Here is a 17,737-nt window from a genome sequence, read left to right as displayed (position 1 = left end):
GACGAGGGCGACCTGCCAGGTCCTGTGCAGCTCCAGAGCCGGGGTAACGGCTCCGGCAGCGGGACATGTTCCTGCTTCTTCCATGCAGAAATGCTGCACAGCTCAGTGGCCCGTCCTGCCGCGGGTTTGAGAGCGGTCCCCTTTGGCTTGAGTTTGGGGAGCCCTGGCACGCTTGGAGGCTGTGGCTGCTTGTCGATAGCAGCCCGGGGAGACCGGGCAGGCTCTGGGGATTGTGGCGAGTGCCGAGGAACTCAGGAGGGGGAACGAGGCCCCGTGTGTGCTATAGGATCGCGCGACCCTGCTGTATCAGAACGTAACCCGTGGGTCTCTCCGTGCTGCCCAGGACAGCGCCGAGTCGTGTCTCCAGTCCAGCCTCCCAACTTCTAGGCTCAGGTGGTGCCTGCTGGGCCTGACCCAAGCCCCAGCGCATCACGGGCCCAAATTCTCTTCGGTGGGTGAGCCCCGAGCTGCCCGTCTGCACGGCCCAGGCAGGCAGCCGGATCCTGAGTGCGGCGTGCCGGCCGTGCTCACGCTGCCCAGTCCAGCCCAGCAGCCAGCTGGGAAGCAGTCAGGTCCAGAGCTTACTGTGCCCAAACCCCCGTCCAACCTCTGTGCGGAGGCAGAGCCGGGGACACCGCCGCGGCTTGGGGTCCCAAGCGCCTGTGAGCTGCACACAGAGCCCGGGGCATCTTGGGAAGGTTCCTGGTAGCTGATGGTGCCTGGGCCGGCCCTGGCACCGCTGCTGGGGGGTGCACAGCACTGTACCCTGCCCAGGCTGGTGGCTCGGTCTCCTCCTGTGTCACACGAACCTGCAGGCTGGTGCCCGCTGTGTCTTGCTGGGGTAAAACCCATTCCTTGGCCACCAGCCGGGCAAGCGGCAGAGCCCAGCACCGCTGCCGGCAGCCCAGCGTGGTGGCAGTGCCCGGGGGACAGTGCCCGGTCACACTCTGCAAAGGGAGGATGAGACAACCAGGTGCTGGGGAAGGGAGCTGCAGGCACTACGGCTGCTTAAAATGCACCTGTAACAGGCATGTAATGGTGTATAACGGAGGTAATACCAGGATCATCAGCTTCCCCTTGGAGAGATCCCAAAACATCCCCGCTCCAAGGCTCTGCCTGCCTCCTCCAGAACCGGCAGGGTGACTGTGCGACGTTGCTGGTGGCTTTTGCCTGGTTCTTTCTGCGCTCAACCGATGCCTGCATCCAAGTGAGAAAAAGGAGGCTGCCCTGGGCTCGGAGTCAGTGCGTTTCCCCGGGATCCAAGGCCCTTCCGAACCAGCTGCTCTTCCCCGCCGTGTGCAACGGTGCTGCCTGCACGCTGTTTCCCAACAGCAGCGGCTTTGGCCCAGAATTTCAGCATGCCCCGGTGCCCACGGGCTTTTTGTTGCACCAATAACCAGTGGCGATGGCAGCGGGGAGGCGGCGAGGGCTCGGACAGGCAGCATCTGGGAGATGCCTCCTGGAGAATCACAGAATGTCCTGAGCTGGAAGGGACCCACAAGGATCATCAAGTCCAACTCCTGTCCCTGCATAGGACACCCCCAAAATTCACACCATGTGGCTGAGGGCGTTGTCCTATTGCTTCTTAAATGCTGTCAGGCTTGGCACCGTGACTGCCTCCCGGGGCAGCCTGTTCCAGTGCTCCACCACCCTCTGGGTGAAGAACCTTTTCCTAAGGTCCAACCTAACCCTCCCTGGCATAGCTTCCTGCTGTTCCCACGGGTCCTATCCTGGGTCGCCAGGGAGAAGAGATCAGCGCCTGCCCCTCCTCTTCCCCTCGCGAGAAAGCTGTAGACCGCGATGAGGTCTCCCCTCAGTCTCCTCTTCTCCAGGCTGAACAGACCAAGTGCCTTCAGCCGCTCCTCGTACGGCTTCCCCTCTAAACCCTCACCATCTCCGTGGCTCTCCTCTGGACGCTCTCCAGTAGCTCTGTGTCCTTTTTGTACTGTGGGGCCCAGAACTGCACACAGTGCTCGAGGTGAGGCCGCACCAGTGCAGAGCAGAGCGGGACGATCCCCTCCCTCGACCGGCTGGCGATGCAGTGCTTGATGCACCCCAGGACACGGTTTGCCCTCCTGGCTGCCAGGGCTCACTGTTGGCTCATGTTCAACTTGCCGTCAACCAGAACCCCCATATCCCTCTCCGCGGGGCTGCTCTCCAGCCTCTCGTTCCCCAGTCTGTAGGTACATCCAGGGTTGCTATGTTTCGGGTGCAGAATCCGGCACTTGCCCTTGTTAAACTCCATACGGTTGGTGATTGCCCAGCTCTCTCATTTGTCCAGATCCCTCTGCAGGGCCTCTCTGCCCTCCAGAGTGTCCACGGCTCCTCCCGGTTTTGTATCATTGGCAAACTTTGATAGCAGTCCTTCAAGTCCTGCATCCAAGTCATTTATGAAGATATTGAAGAGGACTGGCCCCAAGATGGATCCCTGCAGAACCCCACTAGTGACTGGTCGCCAGCCCGATGTAACCCCATTTACTACAACCCTTTGAGCCTGACCCGTCAGCCAATCGCTCACCCACGGCATTATGTGTTTATCCAGCTGGATGCTGGACATTTTGTCCAGGAGGATGCTGTGAGAGACAGTATCGAAGGCTTTACTGAAGTCCAGAAAGATTACATCGACTGGCTTCTCTTGGTCAACTCGGTGGGTAACCTTGTCATAGAAGGAAATTGTGTTTGTCAAGCAGGCCTTTCCCCTCGTGAACCCGTGCTGGCTGGGGCCAGTGACTGCGTTGTCCTTCAGGTGTTTTTCAGTAACCCCCAGAATAATTTTCTCCGTAGTTTTGCCAGGCACAGAGGTGAGACTGACAGGCCTGTAGTTACCAGAAAAGGGAGAGAAAGGGAGGTGAAACCCGTGGTGGCTCCTGGCTCACAGCGAGGACCAAGCCCAGCGTTTCCTCCATCCCTGCCTGACACCCAGAGTTGGCATCTGCCATCGGGATGCCAACACCGGAGGCCAATCTGGCAGCTCTGCTGAGCTGAGGCCGCCCGGCGCGGCCGTGACCGAACCGAGACCTTGCTCGGGAGCTGTCACTGCGGGAAGGCAGCGGAGAAAGTGGAGATTAGGAGGGATGCGATCGATGGCAGAACAGGGCGGCCTTGCGCGGGGTCGGCCAACATCTGCGTGCTCGGGGCTGCCGCTACGCGCAGCTCTTTGTTTGCGAGCCAGAGCTTGCGAAACGCCGCGTCTCGATTGATAAAGCAGGCAGGACTTGGCCGAGGCTCGCGCTCTCTCTGGTCGTCGTTCCCTCGGCCTCGGGGAAAGCAGCACAGGGCCTTGGCCGGGCAGCAACCGGGGAAAGGCCCACCAAGGCTGGGACTGGTGGGACGGGGCCGCGGGTCTGCTGGGAGAGGGTTGGATGCGATGGTAGCGGGCAGGGCTGCCAGCAGTGGGGACTGTCACACAGCATCAGAGCCTGACGGCCGCAAGAAAGGCCCTGGAAAGGCCCGGTATTTTGGGTAAGACAGCCCGTAGCACCTCCAGCGTGGCTGCCTCTGGGCCAGATGCACCACCACCACCTCAAAAACGAGGCTTAAGGGAAACTTTGTGCATTGCACGGCACGTCACCGAACCGTGGGGTCCTGGGCGTGCTGCGGGGCTGGATCTGGAGATGCTGTGCTCAGCGCTGGGCCCCTCACCCCAAGGCGGCCATGGAGGGGCTGGAGCGTGGCCAGAGCAGGGCAGCGAGGCTGGGGCAGGGGCTGGAGCCCAAGGCTGGGGAGGAGCGGCTGGGGGAGCTGGGGGGGCTCAGCCTGGAGAAGAGGAGGCTGAGGGGAGCCCTCATCGCTCTCTGCAACCGCCTGAAAGGAGGCTGGAGCCGGGGGGGCTCGGTCTCTTCTCCCCAGGAACAAGCGATGGGACGAGAGGGAACGGCCTCAAGCTGCGCCAGGGCAGGTTTAGGTGGGATATTAGGAAAAGTTCCTTCACGGAAAGGGCTGTCAGGCCCTGGCCCAGGCTGCCCAGGGCAGGGGCTGAGTCCCCACCCCTGGAGGGATTGAAAAGCCGGGGAGATGTGGTGCTGAGGGACATGGTTTAGTGGTGGCCTTGGCAGCGCTGGGTTAACGGTTGGACTCAAGGATCTTCAGGGTCTTTTCCAACCCAAAGGATTCTGTGACTCTGTGCTCAGCCCCAGGAGGTGAATGAGCAGGCGCCGCCTTTCCCCCCTCCTGCTTCTGCTCCTTCCCCGCTTCTCGCTCTGGTTGCCTGCCAAGGCCCTTTGGGACACCGGCGATGTGGGGAGCGATGCTGGGCAGCCGGGAGCTGTGCCGGGGCTGACCGCCGGGCCGGCACCTTTGCAGCGCTCCCGACCCAGCCCAAGCCACGTCCCCTCTGCGCCCGGGGCTCCCGGTGTCTGCTCCCCGCAGCTCCGGTGCACCGGCTCCCGCCGTGAGATCCTCCCTCCAGCTCCGCTCTCCCCCCCTCCGCTGCCCAATCCTCCCCTCTCAGGCCCCGCGACCCCCCCTGTGCGCCGGGACCCCTCATCCCCCTCCGGCCCTGCCGTTCCCTCCGTGTCTCCCCGGTCTCGCCGCCCCCCCCATCCCCGCTCCACGCGTTCCCGCCACCACCGGGCCGCTTCCGCCCTCCAACGTGACACCGGGGGGCGTGGCCTGATGCGCGGAGGGGGCGTGACCAAAGCGCTATGGGCACTCAGGAGGCGTGCTTAGAACGGAGCGGGCGTGGTTAGGGCGACGGGGGCGTGGTTCTGCGCGAAAGGCGGCGTGGTTAGGGCGACGGGGGGCGTAGTCAGGGCTGTGGGCGTGGTTACGGCGGGGGCGTGGCCGCGGCGGCGGGGGGCGCGGCCGACGTTCGGCGTTGCGCGCGCGCGCGTGGGGCCCGGTAGCGGCGGCGGCGGCGGCAACGGGGGGAGGGCGGGAGGGGGTGGGTGAACGTGAAGGGTGTCCGAGCGCCAAAGGTTTAGGGTGAGGAAGAAGAGAGGAGAACAAACCGAAAGATGAATTTTTAAAAAGGAAGGAAAAAAGAAAAGAAAATTTAGAAGGAACGAAACGGACTCACGGCCGCGGAGAGGTCAAAGGTCGGAGGTGAGGAGGAACCGCTGCTTTCCCTCCCCCCCGCCCCAGCCGTCGGTGAGGTGAGAAGTAACCGGTAAGCGCGATCGGTGACACCGAAATTTCCGTTCCCGCCGGGCCCCGGGGGCGCGCGCCTTCCCCTCACACGCACGCACGCGCGCGGCCGCGCGCGTGCGTGCGTGTGAGGGGAGGGCGCGCGCCGCCGCCGCCCCCCCCCCCCCCCCCCTTTTTTTTTTTTTAACGGCCGTTTAACGGTCGCTCGCAGGATTCCCGCCCCCCCCCCCCCCCCCCCCCCGCGCTTCGTTCCTGAGGTGAACCGCGGCCCTTTAGGCCTCGTCCCCGGCGGGAAGCCTGAGGGGAGGCCCCCGAACCGGTGTGTGGTGTCGGGGGGGGGGGGGGGGGGGGGGATTTTTGGGGGTGCACAAAGGAGGGGGGGGGGTTCTCCCCACCCCCCCCCAAAATAATTAATTTTCTTGTCTGTAAAAAGCTTTCGTGAGGTGGGCAGAAGAAGGGGCTTGGCGCCTGAGGATGGAGGAGCAAGTGGGAAGGGAGGGGAGGTTGGGGTTGGGTGCTTGTGCAGAGGGTACGGAGCAGCGAATGCTCTGCCCGCGGGGGGATTTGGAAGGAATTGGGATGAAAAGAGAGCGTTGGCTTCATAGGAAACCGTGAGTCGTCAGCCTGAGGTATTGCTGTGCTGGAGGAAAGCAGGGAATAGAGGGGAGGGAAAGCGTGAGGAAATGTGTCTGGATGTGGAAAGTTTTGTGGGGCTGGTGGGTCAAGGATCACAGGATGGCTTGGGGTGGAAGGGACCTTAAAGCTCATCCGATCCAACCCCCTGCCGTGGCTCGGGCACCTTCCACCGGACCAGGCTGCTCCGAGCCTCATCCAGCCTGGCCCTGAGCACTTCCAGGGATGGGGCATCCGCAGCCTCCCTGGGCAACCTGTGCCAGTAAGGTGGTGGGATGGGACTAAAGCAGTAAAGAGGGTGAGTAGAAGGAAAGAGTTAATCATCTCTGCTGCAGAATCGGAAGAATATGCTTTATAAGAAAGAAGAAGGAGTGCGTATGTAAAGGGAATGACTGAAACGTGGAGTGTACTCCTCTGCTCGATAGGTTTGCTTGGCACATCGGTAGGTAGCTGCCGACCGCTTCAGAACCAGAACTATTCCGCTGCTTTGATTTTGTGGGGACTTTGCTCTGCGACGGTAGCACGGTGCTGCAGGTACCTTTCACTCTGGCTGATCACCCCAGTCTTTGAGATCCGGTTAAAATTTAGGAATCAACTTCCTTGTCTGAGACCAGATAAACATTTTTAGATTATTTTCTAATATAATGAGCAAGGAACTGTTTGAATCCTGAAGTGGTGTAGTTGTGGTTTTGTATTTGGGAGAATCCTGAGGAAAGGACTACTGCCTTAATGCAGAATTTCCTGAATGAAACATCCGCTTATTTTTCAGGATCGTTGAAAGACAAATTAAGTTTTCTTTCGTGAGAGGGGCAAAGATGAGGCACAATCTCAGTCTTTACGAAACCTGTAACTGCTATGACAGCGTATTAGTGTGATAAATTTAGGATTACATGAGCTGTTGTGTAATGCAGAAGGGAGATTAGCTGACTTGAATTCAGAAGAAAGGAAAACACCCTGGGATTTTCACTGAACGTCTGACACGTAGGGAGCTGTGCTGTTAGCCCCTGAGTCCTTCCGCCAAAACAATTCTGCTCAAGATTTTCGGTTACAAAGCTTAACTTGGTACAATGCTGTTTTATTTTTCCAAACGTGATTCAAATATAACATCACAAAAGAGCAAAGAAGAATTGGGTTTTGCCTCAGGACCATTAAAATAGTTTTTTTAAGTGTCAAAATCTGAGTGATGAATGAATTTGTCAAGCTCTCTCTGAAGATGGCTGTTGAGTTATTCAATGTTATTTTTATTCAGTGGGTTGCTAGGCCTGTCTGTCATCAGAGTTCATATAATTATGCATAGAAAAGTCTTTTTTTTTTTTTTTCTTTCCTTTCCTTCTCTGAGCAAAGGGTTTAAAAAAAATAGAATAGGTACAGCTTGATGAACAAAAGTAGTGTTCCTGTCTATAGCAGAGCGTAGCAGGTAATGAGTGGAAGGGGCGCAGCAGCAGCACAGCAATTTCAGCAGATCTTGTGACCTGGGAATCCTCCTTTCTATTCTCACTGCAGCCGCTTTCTGCGCCGTGCTCGTGGGACTGCCGGACCTCCCTCAACTCTTTCCAGGGAGCTGCAGGCAGCTTTTTCCCATTTTACAACAGTTTTTTTACAGCGTGCCGCGGCAGCACAGAGCCCCGGTGGGGGGGAGCACTCTCCTCTGTGCTGGGTGCTGTATGAGCAAGGAGGAAGCGATGGCGCTTGGCCCGAGAAACTCTGTCTTGAGTATAGAACGAGACTGGAGGTAGGTGTAGACTGAGCTCTAAAGGCATTCCTTAGCTGTAATAGCGTGTGTTACAATTCCTTCAAAACTTACATGGTGCGCTAAAGGGCGAGAAAGAAAGGTCTTGGGGACGATGAGGCAGTTCTGTGGCCGTGCGGCCCTCTGTTTCAACATCTGTAAGCTATTACTTCTCACAACCAAAATTTCAAACAGAAGGTGGAGGAACGGGGACTTAAAGGTGGTTGTCTTCGCGTGAATCTTTTAACGTGCGTCCTCAGGTGAAGACACAGTCCCGCTGTTTCAGAACGGCTGGTGTCCGTTCCGTATAACTGGGTTCCCTTGGGAAGAAAATGAAATTCTAAGGCTCCTGCCAGCAAAGGAGTGAGTTTCAGCTGCAGCGAGAGAGCAGTGGTGAATGAGGAGGGGAGGAGGGTTGCAATTCTTTGGTTAAAAACTGAATTAATCTTGTATGGACCATTGTGATAAAGATACCATGGGAATAATAGTCGGTTTGTTTTCAGAAGACAATGTCCGAGTCAGACTTTCAGACTTGTTTTCTAACAGAGTAGTTTTGGGATTGTTTCGCTGTTGGGAAGAAAGAGCTTAGTGATTTGCCGATCCTTCGTTTTTAATTGGTGATTATTAGAAAGAAAAATGTTTAGTTCTGCGTGATGCTAGAGGGGACAAAAAGCTCCCTTATCGGATGGTGAGAGTCCTGGTAGGTTGCTTATTCAGGCTTGCCAAATGTTACTTCTGTAACCTAGAACCTGTTGAAAATCAATCCCATGCAAGTGAGTCACCTTACATATGCTTGTGTTCCCTTGTGCCTTCTCAGGGCGCTTTTCAAGCCTGCAAGATATTGAAGTGCAGACTTATTTTTTATAATGAAAACTGTTCTGATTAAAGGTTTGGTCATTTGTGGGTTGGTGTTTTGGTTTTGTTTTTTTTGAGGGAACGATGCAGGGAAATACATGCTGAAGCTTCCTTCTTAATTTTTGCTTTCTATTTCATGGACTAAGTGGTCAGAGCTGCGTTTGTTGTCTCCCTTATTTCGGTCACTGTTAGCATCCTGCCTGTGAGAGGATACCTGTTAATTCGATGACGGACACAGCCAAAACTTCCAGCATTCAAGAGTTCAGAGTGAAAATACCACCGAAGCTCTAACGTTCGGGAGTTGTAGAGAGGTTCTGTGTAGAAAAGGAAGTGTGTTTACACAGAGAGCCAAAGGTAGACTTCTGTTTTTCTGCCAAAGCCAGAAGTTTTAGAAACCCTTCGCTTGACAGCTGTCAGAAGGTACCCAGCCATCACTACAGAAACCAAGTCCTCCTTCCGAAATGGGAAGACTATTGTTTTGGATGTTTCCACAACATATTTTTCAGGAAAATGGTAGTGCTTAATGCATAAACTGAGTTTGGTCCAACTCTAATTGCAGTTAGTCAGGAAACTTCTGCCAGCGATAGCTGGCCTTTGTTATAGGTGTGTTTTTAACGTGGCTTACTCGAAAGCTATTTCTGAGATTTCTTTGGGGGGAATTTTCTTATAGGAGGCAAATGACCCAATATAAGCCGTGATCGTGGTAAATAACACTTCTGTTGCATCAACAGAGATCACCAAAGCTAGCTGCTGGACTGAATTCAAAGGACTGTGGGAGCAGTGATGAAAACGGCAGTGATGCAAAAGGTGCTTGAAACCTCTGTGCTGGCAATGCAAATTTCAGCAGAAGGAAGATACCTAAAAAAGCTCTTCTGCCCTTCCTCTGTTCAAGTCAGAGCCAGAACCGTTTTCTGCGTGGTGGAGGGACTGCGCCTTTGTATGGGGAACTGGAGCCGTACGTGGAAAATGCAGAAGTCCGCCAGAAGAATTTACGTAGATGTGGTTTACCTGGGAAGGGTTTCAGAAACCCACTGTATCTGTAGCACCCAGGACTGGAGTAGCGATCTAAACATAAGCAATGGTGTAGTGGGCTGCTAAATGAGCTACGGTTCCTTCTCAGGAGTGTATTTACCCGTTATGGGCACTCTTTAAAAATATTATTGTCCAATTTCAGTTTCCCTACCCTGTAAACCCGCAGAACAAAATACGGATGTTAAGCATTTGTCATGGCACAATCTCTTAAAAGATAGTTGCAGTCGAAGGTGGTGTTCGGATATACAGAAAAGACTATCTAGTTGAGAAATAGAACTGAAAACCATACAGTCGGAACCTATGGGCCTCAATTAAATAGTTTGGTGGGGTTTTTTTGTTTTTTCTTTTAAATATAGGTTATTAACCATTAATTCTGATTTCTGTCCTGAAGGAGAGTTTTGAACCAGGAAATGTATCCTTTGCAGGGAAAAGAGTCTAAGCTGTAGATAAAGAAACAGGAAAGAAGTCATGCTCGTTTGAGGTATTTATTTGATGAGGTAAATGAGTAGTTGCAGCTGGAGAACTGTTGAGGAAAAAAGAGTGAATATCCAGTGGGTGTGTTGTAATAAACGGCTGCTGTAGGTGAACTTTGCCTTAAAAAAGCAGTACTGGGTCGAAATGACCTTCTTAAGGTACTACTTGCAAACGTTGCTTTCATCACTCCTGCAGTATGTGTGTTATTCCAAACCAGATGTGTTCCTGTTTTCCGTTAAGAGTAGCAAGACCACGTAAGAAGAATTAAGATAGAAATCAAACCTGACCAGCAGAGGCCATCAAGGGATACAAAAATTATTCTGTGAATGTCTTAATAGTAAGAAGATGACGGAGGAAAGAACAGAGAGGAAAACCTCGTGTTCGGTGTCACTGAAACTGAAGCGTTCAGTATCTCTTGTAGTTGATTCTTACTGAAGACCAAAGTCAGCTGGCGAGCATCTAATGCTCGTGACAGACTAGAATAAAGAAAGAGCAGACTTGCATCTAAATGAGGTATTTTCATCTGTGTACTTAAAGTACAGACTAAAAAAGGCCCTTAAAAGCTTTAGTAGGAATCTTTTGAGAAATGGAAAATAGGTGATGTTTTGAAAGACTAGAGAAGAGCAAGCAGTTTGTGTAGGTGAAGGAGTGGGAAGAAGAGAATGGAGAGTAGTAGTCATCTTAAAATCCCGCAGCAAGTAGTCAAATGATTTGTAAGCACCTGAAAGATTACAAGGAGCATGTAACAGCCCGTGCTGGTTTGCCACAGAAACAAAATCTTCCGTGTATCTTCCATTTGGTAAGGTTTTGATTTTTGTCCTAATAGGATTCTCAAGTAGGTAAGGTTTAAAAAACCCCTAAAACCTAAGAAAGTGCCACTATATGATGGATACAAACCTGGTTAAATAAACATAGTGAGAGTACCAGTAAAGACCTCGTTAACACAGAAGGCTGTATTGAGAAGGTTACTGTGGGGGCTACGGGTCCTCATTCATGATTTCAGTGGTCTGCGCAGACGATGCGTATTAAAGTCGTAAATGCCGTGAAGGTGGGAAGGACTGCAGATGTGCTATATGACAGGATTAAAAATCGAGAAATGGATTTGATGACTTAAATGTTGCCTGAAAAATAGGCTACAGGTCAGTAGGGACAGCGGTGAGGTTTTGTATTCAGGCAAAAATAATCAGCTGCAGGCATTGGAATAATCGATTAGGTATAATCCAGAATTAAAGGAGCATTTTCACCCGTACTGGTGACCACTGGGGAAAGGAGGAGGGGAGGCAAAAGTTTTCTTTGGGTATATAAACCGGAAAATAAAGTGCAGGTTATGACGTAATCCTTCCGTTTTACCCAGTGTTGGTAAAGCTTCATTGGGACACCCCGAGACCTGGTTTTGGTATGACACTGGGGAAGTGCCGTGAACCAAGTGGAGAGACTGTGGAGCAGAGCAGTCTGTCTCTGGAAAGCTGTGTGCCCTGAGAAGACTGAGGGGAGGCTCAAGGAATTTACTCTGCTGAGGCTGCCCTGTTCTCCGTGCCCGCAGGGAACAGCACAGAAGTATGTATTTGGGGAGGGACAGAGGTAAAACGTTAAAAAAAACTGTCTAAAGCTTAGTACTGAGTGCTTGGGGTGGCTGTAGGGTCTCCAGCTAAATGCTTGAGAGCAAGTTGGATAAACATCTGGTAGGAATCATCTGGGCATGATTCATAACGCTCCGAGTCAGGTGCGTGAACTGGAGCCCTCAGAGTCCCCTCTAGCCCTGTCTTCTCTCACGCGTGAGCTGTAATTACTAACGAGGTTTGTTCGTGCTGCCTGGGCTGCGGGTCTCTGACCGCGGCAGGATTAACGGAGCAGGCAAAGGGCAGCCTGCCTTGCGGGTGGTGCCTTTCACTGCGGACAGAATGAACTGGAAGAAAAAGATGATGTCCTTCCCTGCAGAAGTGTGTGTCTGGCCTTGTGTGTTCCACAGAAAGCTGTTGTGGTTATGCTGAAGTGTTTATCTTGATTTTTTGCAGTTTGCATGCTTCAGTGGGGTGTGAGGGCTGCTTTGGGGAGGTTTTGACTCTTTATTGCTAGTCCGTGATATGGGTAGTACTCAGAAACTTTCCAGAAATGACACTGAGGATGGATCTGACAAAGTTACCACTTCATGAATGACGCCCAAAAGTATTCTACAGATTTCGGATCACAAACAAGAGGAATGGGGCTAAGATGTTAAATCTGATCTTGCAGAGAGGTTTAGAAAATGACAGTAGTAGAAAGAGTAGCCGTAGGAGGAAGGCAAGCGTGTTGCAGGTCCGTGCTGGGTGAGCTGTGTGTGTGCTGCTCGCGGAAGTCTTCCTTAAAGAGCTGCAGGGATTGTTATGGAAAGAGCCAAGCGGATGACATGGTGTTCAGGAGGAAGTACAAATGTAAGCACAGCTACTTTATAGTACAGCAATGGAGCTTGATTAAGACATACAAAAAGGTAAATAACACCTAATTAACACTTGGAGTCCAAATTATTTTTATGGAAATTAATTTTCTCCATACTTCAGAAACTTTAAAATCTGGGTTTAAGATGCCTGATCAGTGCATTCATATAGACAAGGTATATCCTAAAAAAGATCAAGGATGCTCTTTGTTGGTTATTGTTTGGATCCCGGAGTTAATTTCTCTACTGCTGGAGTCAGGAACGTCCCGAGCAGCCAGGGAGTGAAAAGCTGATCGAATCCCGCAGTTTTTGTGCCTGGCCCCCAAGGTGGGGCATACCGCAACAGGCCAGCGCGCTCTCGCTGAAGCGAAAGGTGCATTTGCTAGAGCTGGATTTAATGGTAAAGCTCTGATGTGTAATCGCATGCGGGTGTTGCATCAGTCTTTTGGTATTTTTAGGAGAAAGTGATTCCCTAGCCGTTTGTCGTAAAGCAGCTACATCAACAAACAAAAAGAAGCGGATTATTCCAACAGCGATCATGTGAGGGGCGTTGCATGAGGACAGCTGCTGGGTCAGACTGACGGCCCGTTTAGGTTAGTGTCTGGTTTCTGAGTGTGGCCGGTGTTTGGTACAGGGGAGGAGTGTACGAAGAAGGCAAAGGCGTTGGATGCTGGCAGCCAGCGCGGTGTTCGGGAGAAGCGGCTTGTGGCCGAGGGGCTTCCCGAGCCAGAGGAATGCCTTGGCTTTGCACTGAACGCGGCTTCACTGCTCGCTCTTCCAAAGATTTGTCCGCTTGCTTTTTTAACCCACGTGACACAGACAGTGTCCTGGGGTAAAGATTTCCCCAGCTTCACTGTGTGTTTATTTTGAGCTGCCACTTCGTAGTTTCCTTCGATGCTGATTTATTCCTGTACTGAGAGAGGCAGCCCTCCCCGTTCGGTTTCCTCAGATCATCTTTGGGTTTTGTATCCATTTGCTGATAAAATCTTTTCCAGATTAAAAAGTCTTTCCATACTTTTTTGTTTTATGGAAGCTGCTCTGTATCTTTGATCATCCTTGTTGAACTTTTCTGTACCTTTTCTAGTTCTCCTGCATCTCCTTTTTGAGATGAGGAGGAAGAGGAAGAATGACCAGAACTGTCTATAGCGCTTAGTGCGTGCATAGCACAGATTTGCACGTTAATTATTTCTATTTGTTCTCCATTCCATTCTTAACAGTTCCTAGTATACAATTTGCTTTTTTTGGCTGCATCGAGTTCACATTTTCAGCGAATTAACGATTAGGACCTCAGGATCTTGTTCATGAGCAGCGATAGCCAGTCGAGAATGCATTCCTGTGTCCGTAACATTATTTTCCCCGTATGCATCACATACCGTTCATTGGCATTGAACTTAATCTCTCATTTTGTTGCCCGGTCACCTGGTGTGGAGTTATTTCTGCCAGCTCTTCAGTCGGCCGGATCTTTGCCACCATGAATAACAGACAACTGAAAGTGTTATTTATGTCAACATTGCACCTTTTTTCCAGGGAAATTGTGAGTATGTCAAACAGCACAGGTCCCTGTGGGACCGTCTGGCTACCTCCCTCTGTTAAAAGAACCAGATGTTTGTTATGATCCTTTTTTAACCTCTCTCATAATCAGCTTCTGTCCCTATGAAGGCCCTCCCCCTGTATCGCGTGACAGCTTAGGTTTTTCAGAAGTCCCCAGTAAGGAGTTTTCTTGAACACATTTTAGCAGTCTAGGTAGGCTTCCTAAATTACATCTCTGCTCTATGTGCTTGTTTATTCCTCCGGAGAAGTCCATCTAACAGATTCATGAAGCTGACTCTTCCCCCATGTGTGGTAACTCTCCTTCCATCAAGCTGTTTGCTATTTTCTACTGATTCCTTTAGAATATCTGCCTTAGTGATCTGTAGTTTCCCAGATATTCCATAGTAAAAGTTGGAAGAATACTTCCCACCTTTCAGCAACCGTATTGGGACAAAAGGTTACGCGTTACTTCAGCTCTTTGGCGGTGGAGTTCCTCTGGGTCTCTTGCAGTCGTACCTCTGCTCCGGGCCGCTGGCTGGCGTAACGCCTCGTTCGGTAACCCCTTCTCAGGCCCTCCTCGGAGGATTTCAGCAGGGAAGCGTCCTCCCCCCGTAACTTCTCCTCTGCGAAGATAAAGTCAAATTTTATTTAGCTTTTCTTCTATGATTTTTTGTTCTCTCTGTGTTCTCGTGATCATCGAATGGTCCTAGAGACCCTCTGGAGGACTTGCTGCTCATGGCATCTCAATTAGCATTTATTATTAGTTCTTACGCCTCTTCCCAGCGGTTCCTCAGGCTCCTTTTTGACCTGCTGGACAGTGTTCTCGTACACAGGGTACAAGAACCTCTCTCCTTATTTTCCTCATTTGGACACGTCTTTGACACTGAATTTTCTGATATATGATAGGCGTTTCTTCTGAGCTTCCCATGTAAGATCTCTAAGTAGCCTCTGCCACCTCCAAATATTTTTCTCTTTTAATTCCCCTTAGGTTTTTTTTAAACATACTGTTTGTTATGTAGTCTGCCCTCCCGCCCTTTCTTTTTTTTTCCCCTTTGCTGTCATGCAAAGCAGTGGGTTTTTATTTGCGACTCTGTTATTCCTGGAAAGATACAACTTTAGCTGTCGAATGAGATTTTCTTGTCAAAGCAGAGCCACTGTCCAAACCTGCTTCTTTGTGCTTCGCTTGTTGGGAGCTTTAAATACAGAGTTAATTCACGTATGGCTTAGGTCTGATCCCGTTGAGGTGGTGCCACACATGAAGGCCGTCAGACCTAATGCTGTCTGACGAGGTGATAGCTCAAGTCGTTGTTCTTTTTTATTTCTGCTGAACCTTTTGAGGAATTAGGCTGCAGCCTGGTTCTGTAGGCCCTGCCGTGGTGCCATCAACAGGGAGAAGTGCACCAAAGCCTCACCACCTGAGCTGAGCCTGGCTGAGACGGTACTCGCTACAGAACTAACCACAGAGCAAAAATAACATTGGAAGAACCTTTAGTGGACTGAATAATAATGAATTGGTGTTGATCTGGAACTGGTGTCAGGCCCTGGCCCAGGCTGCCCAGGGCAGGGGCTGAGTCCCCATCCCTGGGGGGATTGAAAAGCCGGGGAGACGTGGTGCTTGGGGACATGGTTTAGTGGTGGCCTTGGCAGCGCTGGGTTAACGGTTGGACTTGATCTTAAGGGTCTTTTCCAACCTTAGCGATTCTATGGTTCTATGATCTTCTTGATAGAGCAGTTCAGTGAAAAATGTGTTGGATGGCAAGTTCTGAACTCGATAAATTCCTTGATAAAATGAAGGAATTGCCACTTTACAGTTCAGTACGGTCTTTGCCGATAGATGGTGGAGGAGGTTCATGAGGCATTTGAAAAAATGCTTTTTCAAAAGACATTCTAATACCATTGTTTAAATGTTCATGTATTGCACGGCACTTGAGGGTTTATATCCTTTCCAAAACTCCTGGTAGTTTTTAATTATAGTGTTATAACTGTGGACTTCTATTTATCTAAGTAAATGTCTATTTCTATGATAAAAAGTTCAAGAATTAAATTAAAAGCCTGTGATCTGATTTGTCTCTTTTTGCCTTCTTATCTCATTACAGTAGGAGCTTAGTACTCGGTTGCCTAAAGCCTGGAAGAAATATAACATTGTGGTTGCGCTTTTTCAAATTCAGTTGCAGGTGATGCATTGATATTGTGGAAAAAATCCACCTTAGCTAGAACAGTTTGGTGACAGATAAAGCAACAGCCTTCTGGAGGGCTTACAGACTTCATGTGGCTGAGAACTGACATGCTGCTTGGCACGCTTGTTAGAAAAGCACGTTCTGGTGATGCTGTGAAGAAAGTAAGAGTTTGATGTGTATCTTCCTGATATTTACAGTAGCAGCTTTTGAATTGTGATTCTTAGCTTTATATTTCACAGTATTTTTCTAATGGAATCGGTATAATTTACTTTCCTTTTCCAGACTGGGGAGAAGCGAGTCTAGAGAGGACAAGCCTTTTGTCCAAAGTCCGCTCAGCAGCTTAGCGCCAAAATTGGAAGCTGAATTTGGGGATTCTCTCTGTGGTATATATCCCGCATCTTTTCTTCTCTAGATTAGCCCTTGTCCTAACTAATTTTTCAGGTTTCCTATCATGTATCTTCTTCACTTGCCCTGCGTGAGGTATATACTCATAGCATTTCTGAAATTGTAGTAAATGATGCTACAACAGGCTAAACCCATATTTTCAGGGAGAAGCTGTCTGCTGTGATCGTGTTTCTTTCTCTGTAGTAAATTGGCAGCGGAGGCCAGGTCATTGCTAGCAAGAATAAGGTTGGGCAAAAGCTCTGTGGTCAGGAAGAAGAGATTGGGAAAGGCTTTCTTGTGTTTGGTAAGCTGTCAATATACTTAATAAGTGAGTAAGTTTCCTTTGGCTGGATGCAAAGAGTAAACTTTGAGGCTGTGGGGTCTTTCTAAATTTGGATACTTTCTATTTTTGTTACATATCCCAAACTTCTGTGTTTCATGGTTCATCACGTGGAACATCCTGTCATTTCATCCACACCAATAAGTTGTTGTCTAACGCTGTTGGGAGTATTTTAGGAGGCAAGAAAGGACATTTGGTAGAAACTACATTCAATGAATTGCTATTCTTAAGCCGGAGTTTAGCTGAGGTTCTTCTCTTGTGGGATGAAAGTCCAAAAAATGTCCTGAAAATAGGTTTGGAAACTTATTTGGAATGTCAGTCCCTTCTTCGGTAGCAGATAACATATTATCTGGGATGTTAAGATTATTTAGGTGCTTTCTTTTTGAATCTTCGTGGCGGTGTTTCTCTGTCATTGCTACTCAAGCATTTCAAGACATGATTAAAAATTTGTAAAATGAGTGAAACACCACTTGTAAAATGGGGTCTGTTTCAGATAACTTCTGGATTTTTAAATGCTCAAAACATAAATGAATATTGTAGGGGGAGGAAAACTGGCAAAAAGCTGAGAATGAAGTGAGTGGCTACTGTTAACTTGTGTAGAATTTTGTATCGAGATGTTGTGTAACTCCTTGATCTTTAAACCTCTCAAGTTCCTGGCCAGCATGCTTTCATTTGGTTTTGGTGGTTTGATTTTTTTTTTTTTTTTTTTTTTTTAATTGACTGAGGGAAATGAGTTGCCAGGCAAGTTTAGAGCACACGGTCCAAACGTTAGACCGGTGCGAAGAGCTTTGAGGTGTCTTCAGAGAAGGATAAATGAGAAGGGCAGGGTATGTTGGAGATGTTTGATCCTCGCAATGCAATATTGTGCTCTTATATTGTGCTATTGAGAACTCGGAGGTTCAGCTCCTGTCAAAACTAGCTTATTTCTGACCAGTTTCTGACCAGAGGAAGGTGAGACTTGAGGATGCGTGTGCCTGGTTATCCTGGGCTAGATGCACATTTTGTGTATTGAAATCTGGTTCAAAGACTCAGTTCAGACTTTAAATACTGTTTTGGCCATATAGCTGGAATGGAGGGAATGCAGC

General features: G+C 50.0%; 1 protein-coding gene across 9 annotated transcripts in view; it reads left to right on the top strand.

The window, feature by feature from the left end:
* Positions 1–4,878: 4,878 nt before the first annotated feature.
* Positions 4,879–17,737, top strand: part of SCAP (SREBF chaperone) — a 67,954-nt gene continuing 55,095 nt past the window's right edge. For 2 of the 9 annotated variants that reach the window (XM_087732588.1, XM_087732615.1), the window contains exon 1: positions 4,879–5,093. The gene's annotated coding sequence lies outside the window, so the exon portion shown is untranslated. Of the gene's footprint in view, positions 5,108–5,385; positions 5,405–7,429; positions 7,451–11,344; positions 11,366–17,737 lie in introns of those variants that run through there. The other 7 variants (XM_087732573.1, XM_087732581.1, XM_087732631.1 and 4 more) reach the window with 6 other exon arrangements.

The sequence above is a fragment of the Nipponia nippon genome, unplaced genomic scaffold, assembly GCF_047370975.1.
Source record: "Nipponia nippon isolate SJK-2023a ecotype South Korea unplaced genomic scaffold, ASM4737097v1 scaffold_1, whole genome shotgun sequence".
Taxonomy (NCBI): Eukaryota; Metazoa; Chordata; class Aves; order Pelecaniformes; family Threskiornithidae; genus Nipponia; species Nipponia nippon.
The sequence above is the reverse complement of the archived record's forward strand: the minus strand, read 5'-3'. Positions and strand labels throughout refer to the sequence as shown.